Source organism: Aethina tumida, chromosome 4 (genome assembly GCF_024364675.1).
Source record: "Aethina tumida isolate Nest 87 chromosome 4, icAetTumi1.1, whole genome shotgun sequence".
Classification (NCBI taxonomy): Eukaryota; Metazoa; Arthropoda; class Insecta; order Coleoptera; family Nitidulidae; genus Aethina; species Aethina tumida.
The window spans coordinates 28,073,875-28,090,652 of NC_065438.1; positions in this window are offsets into that span (position 1 = coordinate 28,073,875).

Consider the following 16,778-nt stretch of genomic DNA (forward strand, 5'->3'; position numbering starts at 1 on the left):
AACTCCACCTTGTTGTTTTATAATACACATCGTGCTTCTTTTAGTACTTGCTATTCTTTATTGGATATGATCTCTTTCTAAATTCGTGAACGTTGACGAAGAATCCGTTTTACCTGCATGGATATTTATGAAAGTAGTCCATGAATATTGGTAATCGACTGAGTTTTAAGTTTAAAGATGAGTGGTATACACGCTATACCAGGGCGCTGGTCCAACAAGACCCATTCTTGGAACAGCGTTGTTTATGGGTCCCGTCGCATAAACATGGCGGCCTGTTTGTAGTGAATTTGTCGCCACTGTCAAATTCAATGCTGGCGATAAACCAGCGACTTTACGAGCGACAATCATCGAGGGAAGACTCAATTAAAAATATTATAAATGATGTAGCCTTAAAGAAAGACGCACGCTTCGTTTCTGGATCGCCAGTTTCTAAGTCATGCATTATTTTACTACATAGAACCATTTGAAAGCACATACATTTATCCAAATTCTCACAATCGTTACAAAGACGTTGGAGAAGGTTGCAGTGGTGATTCTAAGAATCAAACGTTTATGCGGCAACGTCATTATAAATCTATAAACAAAAGTAATTATAGCAATTAATTTTGCTGAAACAACGTAAAACACCAACGCCATGGTCCTTAAAGCAAAGGAGATATAATATCACCTTGTACTTACACCACCTCGGGCATATATCATGCGTACCGATAATATGTAGGTGTTGAGCAACCGGTAATAACAATCAATCTGTATCGTAAATCCGGGATTAACGAATTTATAAAGAGACAGCGTATATTAAAGTCGGTTCGTAAAATGGTGCTGCCATTTCCAATGTAACGTTTACTTCTTGCATGTCGAAAATAAATTAGCAGGACATTATCTTCGATATTTCTGCGGGGAAGTTTTCACGTTCTAGTCGTGATATTTTTATTCGTTGTCCAATTAACATTTATTTAATATGGGAGTGTGTTCTATAGCAATATCTAGTATTATGTTACATACTCTGCAAAAATTATGATAAATACATAGTTTCTGAAAGAAATTTCATAGTTATATTAAGTTTATGAAGTTATAAAGAATTTACTATCTTCGTAATATTGAAACCTATCCTTATTTTGGTTCTTATATTTATTCCAATAATATGTACACATATGTTATACGAGGCGTTTCAAAAGTAAGTAAATTATTTAAGGGAATGATTTTTGTTTTTTCTTTTTTTAAAAAATAAACGTCTTTAAAGCTACTATGCTTTATTTTCTTCTAGTTCTTCTAGGCGTTCTTGGTAAATACTTTTAAATAAAAATTTTTATATTTCTTATTCATTTTCACACTTAATTTGATCTCTTGATTTTTCTATCAACAGTTTTTAACGTAAATAGAAAAAAAACTACCACTTGTGCCAAGATACAAGATTTATACAAATTTAAAATATTTTAGACATAAGTTTATATATTTTACTTTATTTTTTAAATTTTTTTTGTCTACAGGGTGATTCAACTAACTTATTTATTAGTTTATGGAATACGGAAAAAGGTACTGATTTTTCAATTATTATATCAAGTAATTTTAGCTTCATGTTCTAATACAGTTTTAGCAAAATTTAATTTCCAGTTTGGCCGGAAGTGATATCAAATTTGTTGTTTTCAGTAAAACACTATATATATAGAAGGTAATTACATATAGAAATTAAAGTAATTAATATTTTTCCAAAAATTTTGTCAGATTGATGGTTTGTAAAGTCACCAATTTTGATGCTAAAACATTTATTAAAACATACATTTTTTATAAAATCTTTGTTAATATTAATTTTATGTATGGTAAAAGCTTATATCAATAGGAAGGTATTTTAATATTCAATTTATTATGGCGTTTCATTGAAAATAACAAAATTACTGATGATTTAAGATGTACAAAATTAAGCGTAAATAACGAACGACCTGTATAAAATTTGGAAGAATTAATAATGGTTTCATCCAAGATAGACCTCGATTAACGTGTATGCCAAAAATGAACTTTCCAGCATAAAAATTCGTCATTTTACAGATATTTTTGATAAAAAACTCAAAAACTATTGGGTTTAAGTATAGGCATGGTATAGTCATTTTATTTTTAATTACATGTAAAATTTAAACATTTCAAAATATATAATATGTTTCATTGAAAATAATATAGATAATGTCAGGTCCGTTTAGATTATTCACACTTTATAAGAGAGGAGAGAATCATCTTAGTACCTAGTATTGCTAATGTTTTATATAGGAAATCATATATTAATAAATCTCGATTCTCCTCTACTTAATATACTTTATATGTACAATGTAATACATAAATACAATCTCAACTCATAAGAATTTTAAGGGAAAAATTCTTTGCTTTAATTTCCCAGGCAACTTCTTAAAAATAACTGAAAGATAAAGGAAATAATTTGTGCAATTTGAATAATAATTTTATTGATAATAATATTGAATTAATTAGTGTTTTAAGTATTTTATAATTTAGTTATTTATTTATAATTTTCGATTATATGGTGCTCTATTTATACAATTAATTAACACGATAATAAATATTTTACATCAACTTTATTATCAATGTTTTTTTTGTTTGTTTTAAAACACAGTCCATGGGAACTTGCCCAGAAGTCATATTCACTTTTGCGTCCATAAGAGGTGTTATTATCGTAACGCGGTTTATGACTGAAAATTATTATATTTTCAGTAGGTTCCTTGTTTATGTCAAATAACAATTTTATATTAATTTTAGTAATTCGTTGCACCTGCTCCTTTATTACCACGAGTATTTTTACACCTTGTATTTAGGAGCTACTTGATAGGACTATCAAATTAATGTAATTATGTTGGACGTAAATTCATTGGTAATTTAATGACTAATTGTTTTCTTCTTTGTTGTGAGGGTACTTCATACAATACAATTGACGTGTACAAATTAACGGATGCAAAGCTACCTTAATTATTAAATAATAATATAATTGTAGAAATTGTGTTTTTGCTATTTTTTTCGGAGTGATAAATGTGATATCAGTAAAAGGAAAAGCATGTGCTTTTTAACCTTGTAGTAAATTCCTTTCATTTTTGCGACATTCAGTTTATAGTGCAGTCAAGTAATGGAAAATAATTATCTGTACTCACAAAAGCAATTGAATACCTACTATAATATTTATAGACAATTTAAAATTACGTCATCGATATCACGTTTAAAAGATAAAGTAGAGTTCAATCTAAATGTATAATTTGTCAAATGTTTTCTTGATAAAGGACTGTTTTACACAAAGAATATTTTAAGCAAGCACTTGTATATTAAAATAATAATGTTTTAAGAATTTTTTGATGTGCATTCACTTTTATCTGTAATGCTTTATTCAAAGTGAGATTTTTAGGATGAAAGAATTATTTGTATCGATTTCCACATGGATTTCCATGAAAATAAATGGCCGGATAAAACTGAAAATTACAGTAGGAGAAAAACCAACACAAGGAACACACGGGCGTGTGTGTAAGTGAAATTGTTTAACATAAAGAGTGCATTGGCTCTGAACGTAGAGACCGGGCTAGCCGGCTGCCGGCAGGCAACCTCCGGCACACCATTTATCGACCGAACGACCTAGGCCAAGTTCCGCAAGGCCCCAGATCGATGTATTTAAATGATATTTAAATGAAGTGTGACGTAGATGTTAGGAATTCACTAGAGCATCAATGAAATTTACTCATACATGCACAAAGGGTGCCACTGTGCTGAGCCTGGCTCTGACTCTGCCCGTGCCTTCACTACACACATCACCATACGTACACAATGTGTCTCTTCTGTTTATTTACAGAGAGAGCTCAAACAGCACTACGTATATACAAACAGACAACCGTTAATATTCAATATTTACCTGTCGGACTAAATACTAAAGGCAACGGAGTCTACAACAAATTCCATTTTCCGCTTGTCAAAGTCAAAAGGGAGAATGGAAATTATTCACCAACTGACTCATTCCAATAAACAAGTATTTAAAAAAGGGCATTCTTTCTTTCTAATTTTATTAACAAATAAATGTGGTAATTAAGAATTAACTGTGAATCTGAGTTCAAATAACTATTGAATCTGAGTTTTTTATAACAACATGAGAGAAATACTTAAAAGAAGCAGATCACATAATAATTAATGTCTTAATGTTAAATTGGAGTCTCAGTTAATCAAATAAATCGTCCCTGGAGCTATCGGAAATAAGGCGCCTTGGGACATCGGTCATATCGTAAGGATAGTTAGTGACTGGCTGGCGAACCATAGATTTCATTTCTTGAGAGGACGACGTGACCAAATCAAAGTAAAAGCCTACCGTCTTCCGTTTATATTCCTTGGGATATTACGCCGCTTCGTCTGCCCTATGATCTAATCTCGACATTATCGGACCAACTGACTACACTGCATATCTAATGCAGGATTCCGATGGGAATTGATCTAGGATCTATGTCTCTCTCAAGCAGTCTTCCGTGGAGCTTCTCAATTTTGCCAATTTAGTATGTCAGGCTCATAGATTAATCTCTATAGAAACAATAATTAAATGAAATACTTGATAAAAATATTACTTCCATGGTTAAAGAAAATGAATAATAAATTGATAAATTACATAAATTAAATTAGTTCAGAATATTGAATAATTTCGATACAGGTGCGAAATAACAATTTTTGCGAAATTGTGAAAAATTATCTTTTAGTTGTGTACCCACCTGCTGAAGGTAATTGAGCAGAAAAAAATCCTCCCGAGCCAATATAGGTACTGTTACTTTCACTGCATTCATACAGTAATAATCTTAATTTGTTCGCATTAACACTTTAATTTATTAATATATTCTTTGTTGACGTATGCTAATATACCGGGCGTTCAGGCGATGCCACCCGCCGCAACTTACTGGGTCAAGTTCATGGAAATTTGCTCTTGCCGTTAAAGCGAGCTCGACTTTTTTCACCGCAGTGCATAATAAATAATGTAATGTATGTTAAAACACGGCAATACATATTCAATTAAAACTGTACATTTCCACTTTTCCGGTACAAATCTCTACATTTGTATAATGCGACTAATTGAGTTTTAATGATCTGTAAAATAAGTTATGTCTTGTTTGAGTTATGTTAATCGTAGAGTTTTGTTATAAATCATATAATGTTGCACGATTAATTCAATAAATGTCGATCGACGATAAAGTTCATGGAACAAAAAGGCGAACGAATAATTAATTCTCATTGTCAGTTGTATGAGATAATTTATAAATAATTTCGTCTTGAAATTGTAAATCAACTATTTTAAAGATTTTATAATTTATTGTTTCATTTTTAATTTTCTCCATGATGGAAGTACAGCACCACTCGTGAGCTAAAAGAAATCCTAAACAAATCCAAACTTCTCAATGGCAAAATTCTTCAATATCTTTGCAAATGTTGGTCGAAATCTCATAGCTACTAACCCTGATTCTTTTTAGCTAATTTCTCATGAACAAAAATTAATGTGGAAGATTGCAGGAAATGTGTGATATTATGGGAGCAATGCAATTAGAAATATTCCAGACATTTTTTAGTTAGACTGTTAATAAAGAGAAATTTTCATTTTCAAACTATTGATAAACAGGACTGGAAATACAGCAACATTCGAAACGTCGCCAACCAAAACTCTTAAAACATTGTAAGTATGTTACTAAACAAAAACTCTTCACAATGTTAAAATTCATCAATAGCAACTGTTGGCCCAAGCTCCACAACTGATGTGGTCGTTGATTGAATTAGAAATGAACCAGAAATTTTTGAGTTAAACTGTCAATGAAGAGGAATTTTCATTTTCAATATATTAATAACAGGACTGTAAATACAGCACCATCTAAACGTCGCCATCCAAAACTCACAATGTAGGTCGTAAATGAAAACACTTGTCTATTCCCATATTGAAAATGTGAAAGATTTGGGGAGAAATAAATATTTTTAAGAGAATTCGACTGTTAATAAATTAATTAATTAATCAGTTAAAAGTGTGCAACTTGAGTTATACTGCCATAGTTATTTAGAGCAATTATAGTAATTTTTTATAAATTTTTGAAAAAATTACATAATAAAGAGGTTTTTCAAATATCATAAAACGATAAAAACTCATTATAAATATAATGGTTTGATGATGAAAAAGCGATTTCATGTGGAAAGAATACACCGAAATGTGAAAAGTGACTTTTATTCTTTCCTTATATTTCAATAGTTACAAGTAACTAGAAAACAATAAATACAAATACATTGTAAAATGAAGTCATTAACATTTAAGTTGCTAACTAGATTTAAGACCCGAAAGGACACCAACTTTATGAAGCGTAAAAAGCAATTAATAAAATATATCACAGCAATAAACAGTTTTTACTTAATTGCATAGTAATATGAGTAAATATTGTAATAAGTCAACCGATAAACCATAAAAAGTATTAATGATATAGTCACGCAATTTAAGTTAAAATGTTGAGATATGATTTATCAATAAGAAAATTCCTTCAACTGTGACAGTCCATTATTTTAAGCATTTCAGAAAATTCTTTTAATACAATCCATCCTCAAAAGAATGCGACAAGGTGCAAGTCGTAGACTGTATATCTCTGCTCTAAATACAACATGCCGGTACAAAATTAGTCTGCCAACTTCGATAATTGTGCTATAAGTCGTGAAATATTTTGTCATTTATTTACCGTGTGTGATATACGCTGCTACCATGCAATAACACGGATTCTTCGGGCATTTTGAATTCCGGTGTCCGAGAATATCAATTGAGACCTTAGATTACAGTAACGACTACTATAAATTTGCATTTTTTCGTGTGGTTCGACCTGATCGTTTTCGCCATTTATAGTCTAACAGCTGTTGGTGACTGCTATTCACTACTTATGTGTAGTGCAACTCATGTCTTGAGAGAAAATGTAAATAAATAAGAGCTAGGTAATAACGCTTGTTGACAATATTTTACCATTAGGTGTTGTAACACATTCTACCTCAATGCAAACACTTTTCAAACAATATATTACCATCATTAAATTAATTTTTTTAACCATTTCTCATTGATACGTTAACAATTTAAATAAATAAATAAACAGAATTATATTTTCAGAATCTAAACTAAGGCAGTTGGGCAAACAGTTATTTTTCAATACAAATTGTAGGAGTTCTTGACAACCTACATAGGAAATTTATTGGTATAATCCTTGGATAATTATAGGATACATTAACAAGTAAGCGAGGTAGAAACAGTACTTTAATGACATGAATTTATTAGATTAATGACTTTACGACATGTGATTTTGCTATAATTACATTTTACATAAATCTCGGCTTTGGACTTATTTAAAAAAAAAAACTGAGATTCCGCGAATTACAAAATAATCAATAAACTTAAAGCAAACAATTTTCGTCCACATAATAAAACTTGCATGGCATCCTTGCTTGTGTGCTCAAGATTATTTTAATAACTTTTGTATCTCCTTATATGGCAAAACTATTTGTTTTGTCAAATCAAATATAATAAATTTCGAATAAAAAAAAAATACCATACGACTTACAGGTTTTGTGGTTACCTTGTATTAAACAAATATCGTTTCAACGCCTACGTATAAACTATCTAATCAATTACATCAAATCGAAATGTCTGCCGTTGCTAACCTTCGATTAGATTTATTGGTGCAAATACCTGTGCCAGCAGAAAAAAAATATATAAAAAGTAAAAAACGGAAGAGATACTCATCTATGCGGTGTCTATTTCATTATCTCTTTGGCCAAGGTCGCAAAATGCATTTTGTGTTGTTATTACCCAGCATAATGAAAATGTCGTGCATTGTCTAATTCAATTATTGACTCTAATTTTATAGATAAGCGAATTTTTACTGCCAGTTCGTTACAAAGATTGTCAAGGATAATCGTTTCGGGCTATTAAGTAAATATCATGATTTATCGGCGTTGTTCTTTAATTATTTCAACATTTGATTTATGTGTAACATAAACGACGCAAAAATATTTCTGGAGTCCAGGGTCACACTTTATTAAACTTATCCCACTGGGTTTTCTGCCATGACATTTTTATTTACTTTATTACGTAAGTGTTTTTATAGCATCACAAACACCCAGTCGATCAGACATAGCCTGAAGAATGTAACAAAAGCTCTGCCATATTTTGCACTACGAGTTATCAGATCTAAAAGTTTGTTATAAACTAAAATGGTTGTTTAATATAAACGATAAACATAAACAATAATTGGTTGAATTTTTTGCCAGGGCTCAACTAAAACAATTAAGTTTTTCTTGTCAGTCCGGCATATCAGAGGCAACGTACGAGAAAATAATTAATTAAACTATTATTTATGGCTCATGTCACACGATAATTGATTTTAACAACTCAAGTAATTGACATAATTTTTTGTGAATACGAACGCGTCTCCACCATTCCGATACTACCGAACAATTAATCATCTTAATGATTCGCTTCATTAGGTTTAAGCTAAGTGACCAATTTTGTGTGGCTAATTGTATTAATTTTGTGGCATCAAAGCGATGATGTTTAGCAATTATGCGCTGGATGGTTGGACGCTGGATCGCATTCCATTTAGATTGGCAGAAATAAATGTTTTCAATGATTTTAATAAGCAATCGTCATCTTTTTTAAACGTGCCAAGGAAATGGAAAATTAATAGGATATACTAATAGTTTGGAATATACTGGTGGTACCACAGTGACTAAAATTATAACAATGGAATTTTAAATGGCGTATTTTACATAAGCAAATATTGAATTATCCATTCAATCAACTACCACTCCGTGTACAATAAAAAACCAATCAAATAATCAACGTGCACTTAAGAGCTAGTTGGATGCCAAGGTTACAAACGTGGAAGGTGACACTGGGATTGAAGTGAACAACGGACAAAAAAGCGGTCCAAGTGAACAGATCTATAGAAAATTAATGATATCAATCAGTACGGGCTACTACTGGGTTTACCCGGTATAACTGGGCGTATATGAAACCGGTTTCGTATTTCAAATGTCCTACAGGATTTAAAGTAATGCCATACAATGTCTTATCTAAATAACTAACATTAATCTTGGAGGCTGAGGTTTATTTTTTAATATGGTTTAGTTAAAATAGATGTAGCAAGTAATACCGTACACAGGATACGGTAGTTCTTATAATCTTTAAGAAAAAGAGAATAAGGCTTGGAGAATTTACAGATACATATATAAATGACTCGTGGATAAGGAGGTAGTCGTTCATTCATCACTGTATTTGCTTTAAATTATAATAAAAACATTTCATCTCACCACTCTGACGACTTGTTATCAGCATACTTACAATTATTTTAGCAATAATTGTCAATCAATAAGAAATTTTTTATGAATTGTAATTGTATAAAGATTAATATTTTGATAGTACCTTCTGAAGATACTAAAACATTTTCCATTTTTTAGGTTATTTTATTTAAAAATATTTTATCTCACTATTAATTGTCAATTAATGAAAAACTTGGAAATTGTAAGTTTTTCAAAGAATATATCAATATTTTAGCAGCACCTTCTTAAAATACTTAAATATCTCATGTCATTCATCCTTTGAAAGTTGTGAAATTTATAAATATGATAAAATTGTTAATGTAATTCATACAAATTGAACTAAGAGATTTACGATGAGCATTTTAGTTATGATTTACATCTAAGAAATAAAAAAGTTGTACTTATTTTTGTAGAACGTAGAAAGATATTACCTTTTGTTAAGAAAAAAAATAATTTTTAATAAAAATGTCAGTTTTCTAAGGAAAATGAGTTATAAACCTCAGGAATTATATCTTTATTTGATGATATACCCTTAACTTCCAAAAACAAGTAATTTGGGTCATCCAGTAAAGAAATATTAAAATAATAAGTAAAGTAATATTTTTAACCGAGAAACAAAAAAGTTAGATATAAGATATACATCATATTCAAAAAAGTTTTTTAATGCTTTTTGGGTTTTTATTAATTGTAAAAAATGACTTTTTGTTGATCCTTTTTGTATTTAATTGTTTTTCCTTTTTATATTATGTAGAGCTAACAATAATCTTTTTTAAAAAAGAGAATAAGATTCGAGAGAGATAGCAGGTATATAAATGATTCATAAATAAAATAATTTCACCAATCTGTTAATTTGTTATCAATAAACTTACTATTAGTTTAATAATAATTATCAATTAATGATACATTTTTTATAAACTTAACGTAATTATTTAGAACAAAAGTTTTGGTAATATTTAATAGTTTTACATTTTTAGATTATTCCTTTAGAAAGAAAATAATGTAATAAAATTGTTTAATTAAAGTAACCAAAATATTTTCGACAAGTAATTTAGTTATAATGAGAAGTTAATACACTTATTCAAAGTCCAAACGTCAGCTTCAAACAAAAAATGAACTTTGTATACTTTATGCAGTTTTTCTCTATCTGATTTGAATATGCTTGTAATTGTCAAAATATAGTATAGAAAATTAGGCAGCTGTAATAGCAATTTTTTGCTACAAAATAAAGTTCAAAAGGAATGAATATATTGAATAACAGAAATATTAAAAAAAATAGTTTTATTAAAGCGTTTTGAGTATTTTAATTCTAAAAATCATATCTTTTTATATTATGTAAATACCTAATATTAATCTTTAAGAAAAAAAATAAAACTAAACAAAAATTTTGCAGATACATACTGCATATTGCATATTGCTCCTGGATAAGGGAGAAAATAATAAAAACAATTTCAACTGCTTATTATCATCCTACTAATATTAAGTAATAATTATTAATTTTGGTAGTATCACCTTAGATATTTGAATATTTTTTTATTTTTCAGGTTATTTCGTTAGGAAAAGCGTGTTTAAATTTTTAAATATGATCGAATTATTAATGTAATTCAAATAGAACCTTGTTAAAAAATTGCAGTCATCCGTAATTAATCAAGCTGATATCGAAACAACATGATACTTTTACTTTTGTTAAACACGATATCCACCTTGCAACATTAAAAACCACCAAGAGACTTTCGACGAGTAAATTGTAGTTTTAATTTTTGAAATATTATCCCCCCGCATTCAAACGGTGTAAGCTCATGTTTCCTCGTCACCGATTGTGGCCAAGAAGAAGCGACTGGTCGTATCTCACAGATGCTGACGCTGTCACCTGCAAGAAGCGCCTGTACCGGTCCATCGGTTGACTTTCACCTAACCCGACGCGTTTGACCTTTCTCTGCCAGCCTTTTGCTCTCCTGCCATTAAACTTTTATTTATTTAGTCGTAAAATTTCGTCAATAGATATCCGATATGTGCTAGCAAAAACTACGCACATTAAACGGCACAGAAAGCACTGCAACAAAAGCCTATAAACAGATTTTACTGCTACGAAAGGCATTTGAAAAATTCAAATTGTGTATACAGTTAACAATTTGTGATATAAAATATACTACCTGTCTGTTCTAAACAATTTATACGCAACTATCAACGAACCTACATTTTTTTTTTTTTTCGTAATTGTACATTGCCGTCTGTTGAAGACTGCAGTTTACATTGTCGTTCTGCAGGTTCCTCAATTTGGGTTTATTGATTTTATTTTGACCGGTTTGTTACGAAAAACCGAATCAGGTGCACTTATATCGATACACACGTGGAGTCTTCATTAAATTTCAACAATTTTAACTCGTTTTTTAAGGACTGACAACACGCATTCGCCTCTAATCAACCCATGCAGTTATTTATGGCCGTGTGAGTTAAATACCTTTTACTGTACAGGTGGCAATTTATTCTTTATTTTAAGAGAAGGTAACCCTGTTTGTGTTGACTGAAAATATATTTATACATATAGATAAAACTTATTTTTAAACAAAAATTGTAGTTGCTAAATAGTTATTCTTGAGTGCCTTCCAGGTTGTAATTACAAGGGTAACTTCTGAAGAAATTTGCCTGTTGAGAATCGTGTGGTACTGCCTCATTTCAATTATTTATAGTCTTTGTATTTTTTAAGCGTAGGATTTAATTGTTGGTTTTTGTTAAATAAAGATTCAAAAAATCCTTGCACTCTACAGTTAGCCCACATAAAATACAAAATTCTCTTTGAAACTTTGTATCACATATTTAAATTGCAGATAAATGATTGCTTATGAGGGTAATGCCAATGTAGAACAACATAAATGTGACCAAAGCAAAAAGGGGAGAGGAATCAATGCAATAATCACGGCCATGACAAAACTCACGTTTATAGTACCTCTGCCGATTGTCGCGTACACCAGCTTATAATTCAAAGCAGAAAATGATTACTGATGGAAATGGGTCTGGGATTTGACGGGTTAGAGACACGGCCTTGTGCGCCCGTAAACAAGACCACCGGGAGCCAAGTTGAGATTGTTTCGAGCCGTGGATAAATAATATCAGAAGTGGAGCAATGTATTCAGGTTTTAAAAAGGGGACGAAGCGCAATGATCCCGGCGCTCGGATGCGACACAACGGTATGATTTTTTATGGCTACGACCGAATTCCGTGGCATCACAACAGGAGGTGTGGGTCGAGAACTGTTATTATCAGTCACGTTCCACAGGGATTAAATATAAATCTGAATGTTTTAGGTGCAGTTTTTATTGGTTCTGGTACTTTTTTATTGCAACGACAAAAATACTTGTCATCATACATAACTTATGGCAACTACTAGAGTGATGGATATTTATCATTCACGGACCCAAAACTTATTTAATTCGAGTCCTATAAATTTTAAATTCATTATGAAGTCGGAGAAAGCATTCTGCAGATAAATATATTGCTTTTCATTATAGGAATTAGTATTTTAATATATATGTTACACATAAAAATAGCATTTCACTCTTCCATATTCATAACTTTAATTTGCAAATTTTCCTTGTTTTTTATCATTATCTTAGGAATACCTTAAACATGCTTAACTTCGTAAGATATTGATTTTATTACCAACACTTGCAGAATCGTCATATAGAAAGTTAGAATCCCATAAATATCGATAACCGAGAAGGAGAGAAACACCCAGTTTCGGAAATCAACCAGTCATATTTCCTTCCCATGTTGAATTTTCTCCCTAACGACAGATAACTGTCAATACTGGTCGTCAATCAGAACTGTAACAGAATTACCAGTGACTCTGATAGATTATTGCGATACCTCGAATAAATCCAGACGTTTTTGGGGTTCGGAACGGGCGATGTCGACCTACTTGAATTATTACTTATTTTCTTATCGCCACGCTCCTCTTCATTACGCTCCAAACCTTCACATAAAAATATTTCTCAAGAGTAATGTTTATCTCGTATTTGTCCACACATTACAAATTCCCTTCGACTCCGATGCAAGCTTAGATCATTACGTTAAAGGTATTGTGGCTAAATACCTACCTAGTAATATCATAGCCGTTGAACAGATATGGTGTATTAATTCCGGTAGCGTCGTACCGTATAAAATAAGTAGGCACGGAACGGGCGTAATAAGAGCAATGTGCGGAGATATCGCAATCTGCCGTGGCAGGACACGAGGTGGACATCCCGTGCAGGAGCGGAGTTGGGAGGCACACCGGCACCGGACCTGACCAAGTATGGCGGTAATAGTCAAGTGGAGCACATAAATCAAACACCACATTGCAACCACGTATCCCGCAGTCATCTCAGATCTAGATAGCTTTGTTTTCGTTCTATTATTAGCACAAACATGCCTCCCGACTTACCTGCCTCCCGTCTACCTATATACTAGCTCGTTCCACTGCCAAACTATATCCAGTCATTTCTAATAGATATAATTATAGTGCAATCAAAATTATGAATAATAAGTTCGTTATTATTTACCTTTTAATTAATACTTATAATCAAAAATTATCGTTGAAATTTACAGAGAGAAAATAAATCATCTAAACAATTACTGTAAACGTGTATATAGTATTTCCAAATCAAATAGTGAAACTAACCAATGTACCAGAAACATAGTCGTATATTTTTGAGAAACTTGATTATAAAGGCAACTATTATACTACCTTAAAATTTTCTAGTAATGTATTTTTTGAGATAAGTAAAACGTTTTTACCCAAAAAATAATTAAGTTAATACATTTTTTCGAAATCTACCAAAGGTAAATTTAATAAAAGTGAGGCCTGGATACTTATGGTGTGTTAGGTCAGTTTTTCTCTATTTGTCTTGATATACTCGTAACATCCAAATTCAGTCAATTTAGGCATCCAGTATAAAAAAGTATCTCTTATAGTAAGTAATTTTTGGTTACAAAAGTAAAGTCTAAATGAAAATATGAATATATTAAATCAATTTTAACTTTAACAAAGAAATAAATTAGTTAGAACCATCGACGTTTTCTTTGCTAAAAATAATTAAAAGTTAATTCATTTTTTCGAAATCTACCAAATGTCAATTTAATTAAAGTGAGGTCTGGATACCTAAGTCACCTTTTCTCTATTTGGTCTTGGTTAATATATTCAGTAAAGTCAGAAATAATTTCTAACAAAAAAGTTTATCAATTTAATAGAAGTCAGGCCTGGATATGGTAGGTCCTGGTAATTAGGTACCTATTATAGTAATTTGTTAATTACAAAAGTAAAGTTTAAATGAGAATATGAATATATTAAATAAATATTAATCTTAATAAAAAATAAATTAGTTAGAACTATCGAAGTTTTCTTCTCTATTTGAGTCCAGAACAGAAGAGAAATTGCTAATATTAATTAATTCAAAATATTCCAATTACCGTCAAATCTTAGGACGGGAAAGATGAGAAACCACCATAATCTACGTCACTGCATCATTAGGGGATAAAGTTAAATTTAGTATAAAAAATTAAATGCATCTGAGAATACCTGAATCGGTATAAAAATTAATTAATTATATTATGTAGTATAATAAAATATTTGAGTATTTTGTTATACTTAATATATAGATTTTTAAATTTAATATTAAAAAATCTTGCAAAATAAATTAATTTATATATTTATTATTTTTTTATTTCAGATGATTTACTTTTATTTAATTTTAAAAAAGTTTTTATTAATAGATTTTCATTTTTTCATAGTTTTGGGAATTTGTTTAATTGTACCTGATCAAAAATATATTAAAATAAAATATAGTATATTAATTTTATTTCTTAGGTTGAATTAAAATTTAAAACTAAATTCTATTTATTATTTTTTTTTTTAAATAAATACGTTTTCTTTTTTCAAGTATCAGCTTTTACTTCCGTTTGTAATAAATCATTATATCAATAATTGTAATAATAAATTGATTTTATATAAATTACTTGTTTGGTTATAATTTCATTGTGTTCTCAATGATTGCATTATTTTTTATGTTTGAAAAATTGCCCGGCGAGTAAATATAAATTGTAAGTTTGTTATTTAATAGATAATCAAACGATTTACAAATTGAATATTGGAAAGCTTGAAGCAAATTTAGTTTACATTTACATTTAAAATAACAAGGTGCACATTTTATCTTAATATTTTAAACTTTTGAGTAGAATATTTTCACCTTCACCAAAATTTATAAAATGTCAATTGAAAAAAACATAGGCTCTAGATAGCTAAGTCAGTTTTTCTCTAAAACATATTCACGCAACTGCCAATTCAACCAATTTGGCCAGTATAAAAAAATAAGTTTTCGAATAGCAATTTTTTAGATACAAAGTACAGATGAGAAAATTAATATATCAAAAAAATACAAAAACAAAAAACTTATAAGCATCTATATTTAAAAATTTCCTTAATCTTATTTAATTAGTTTTTGTATTTAATTTTTATATTTTTATATTACGTAGTTAATAACATTATTTTGTTGTAAATAAATAATTATACAATTACTTCTTAATTGAGGCAAAAATATAAATTAATAGTATATAAAATTGTAGACTATATTATTTATTAACTTTAGCAATATCGGATACAATTGACCTGACACTGTAAAAACGTCTTTTCCTGACTGGTTTAAGGCCGCAACGGCAAATAACTAAACAGTACATCGACCGAGTGGGAGTACCAGGCCTTATTAATATTCCACCAGCTACTGTAAAACGATTAATTCGAGATATTGAATAATTATCTGTAATAACTCATTTATCGCCTCAAACTTAATTAAAATATGTTACTATTAAAACTGTAGGATTACGTACTTAATTTATGGTGTTACAGGCCATGTGAACGCACCTTTGGTAAATACTAAATACACCCAATTGCAATTATACACTTCTTTGCATTCCGCCTCAATTAGACCGAGTGAAAAAGTCGTTGGAAACATCTCGACTTCCTTTAATGTGAGCTTACGAGATCGCCTTTTTTCATCTAAACGAATAATGCGTTCATAGAATATTTTAAAGTTGTCTTACTAAATGGAGGTATGAAACTTTTGTGGCGTTTTATTATTTTTGAATTGAATGTATCTCCTTATATAATAATCAATTATATTATGAAAAACGTACATCAAAGCCAGCTTCAATGGGTATTTCATATTAATACCATATTAAAGCAATTTATAACAAACTAAAAGTAGTAATTTCATAATCGATTCCTTGATTGCTCCGATAAATGTGTTACTTAAAAATTCCAAGCCTTACACCTTACAATATGTAATCACTTTATATAAAATTTATATAAAAACCTTACATTTGCCCGTTTTCACATAAATCAATGCAACGATAGAAATCTCCGTTGTTGTACTGAAAACTAATTTGATATGTATTTATGGCAATTTAAA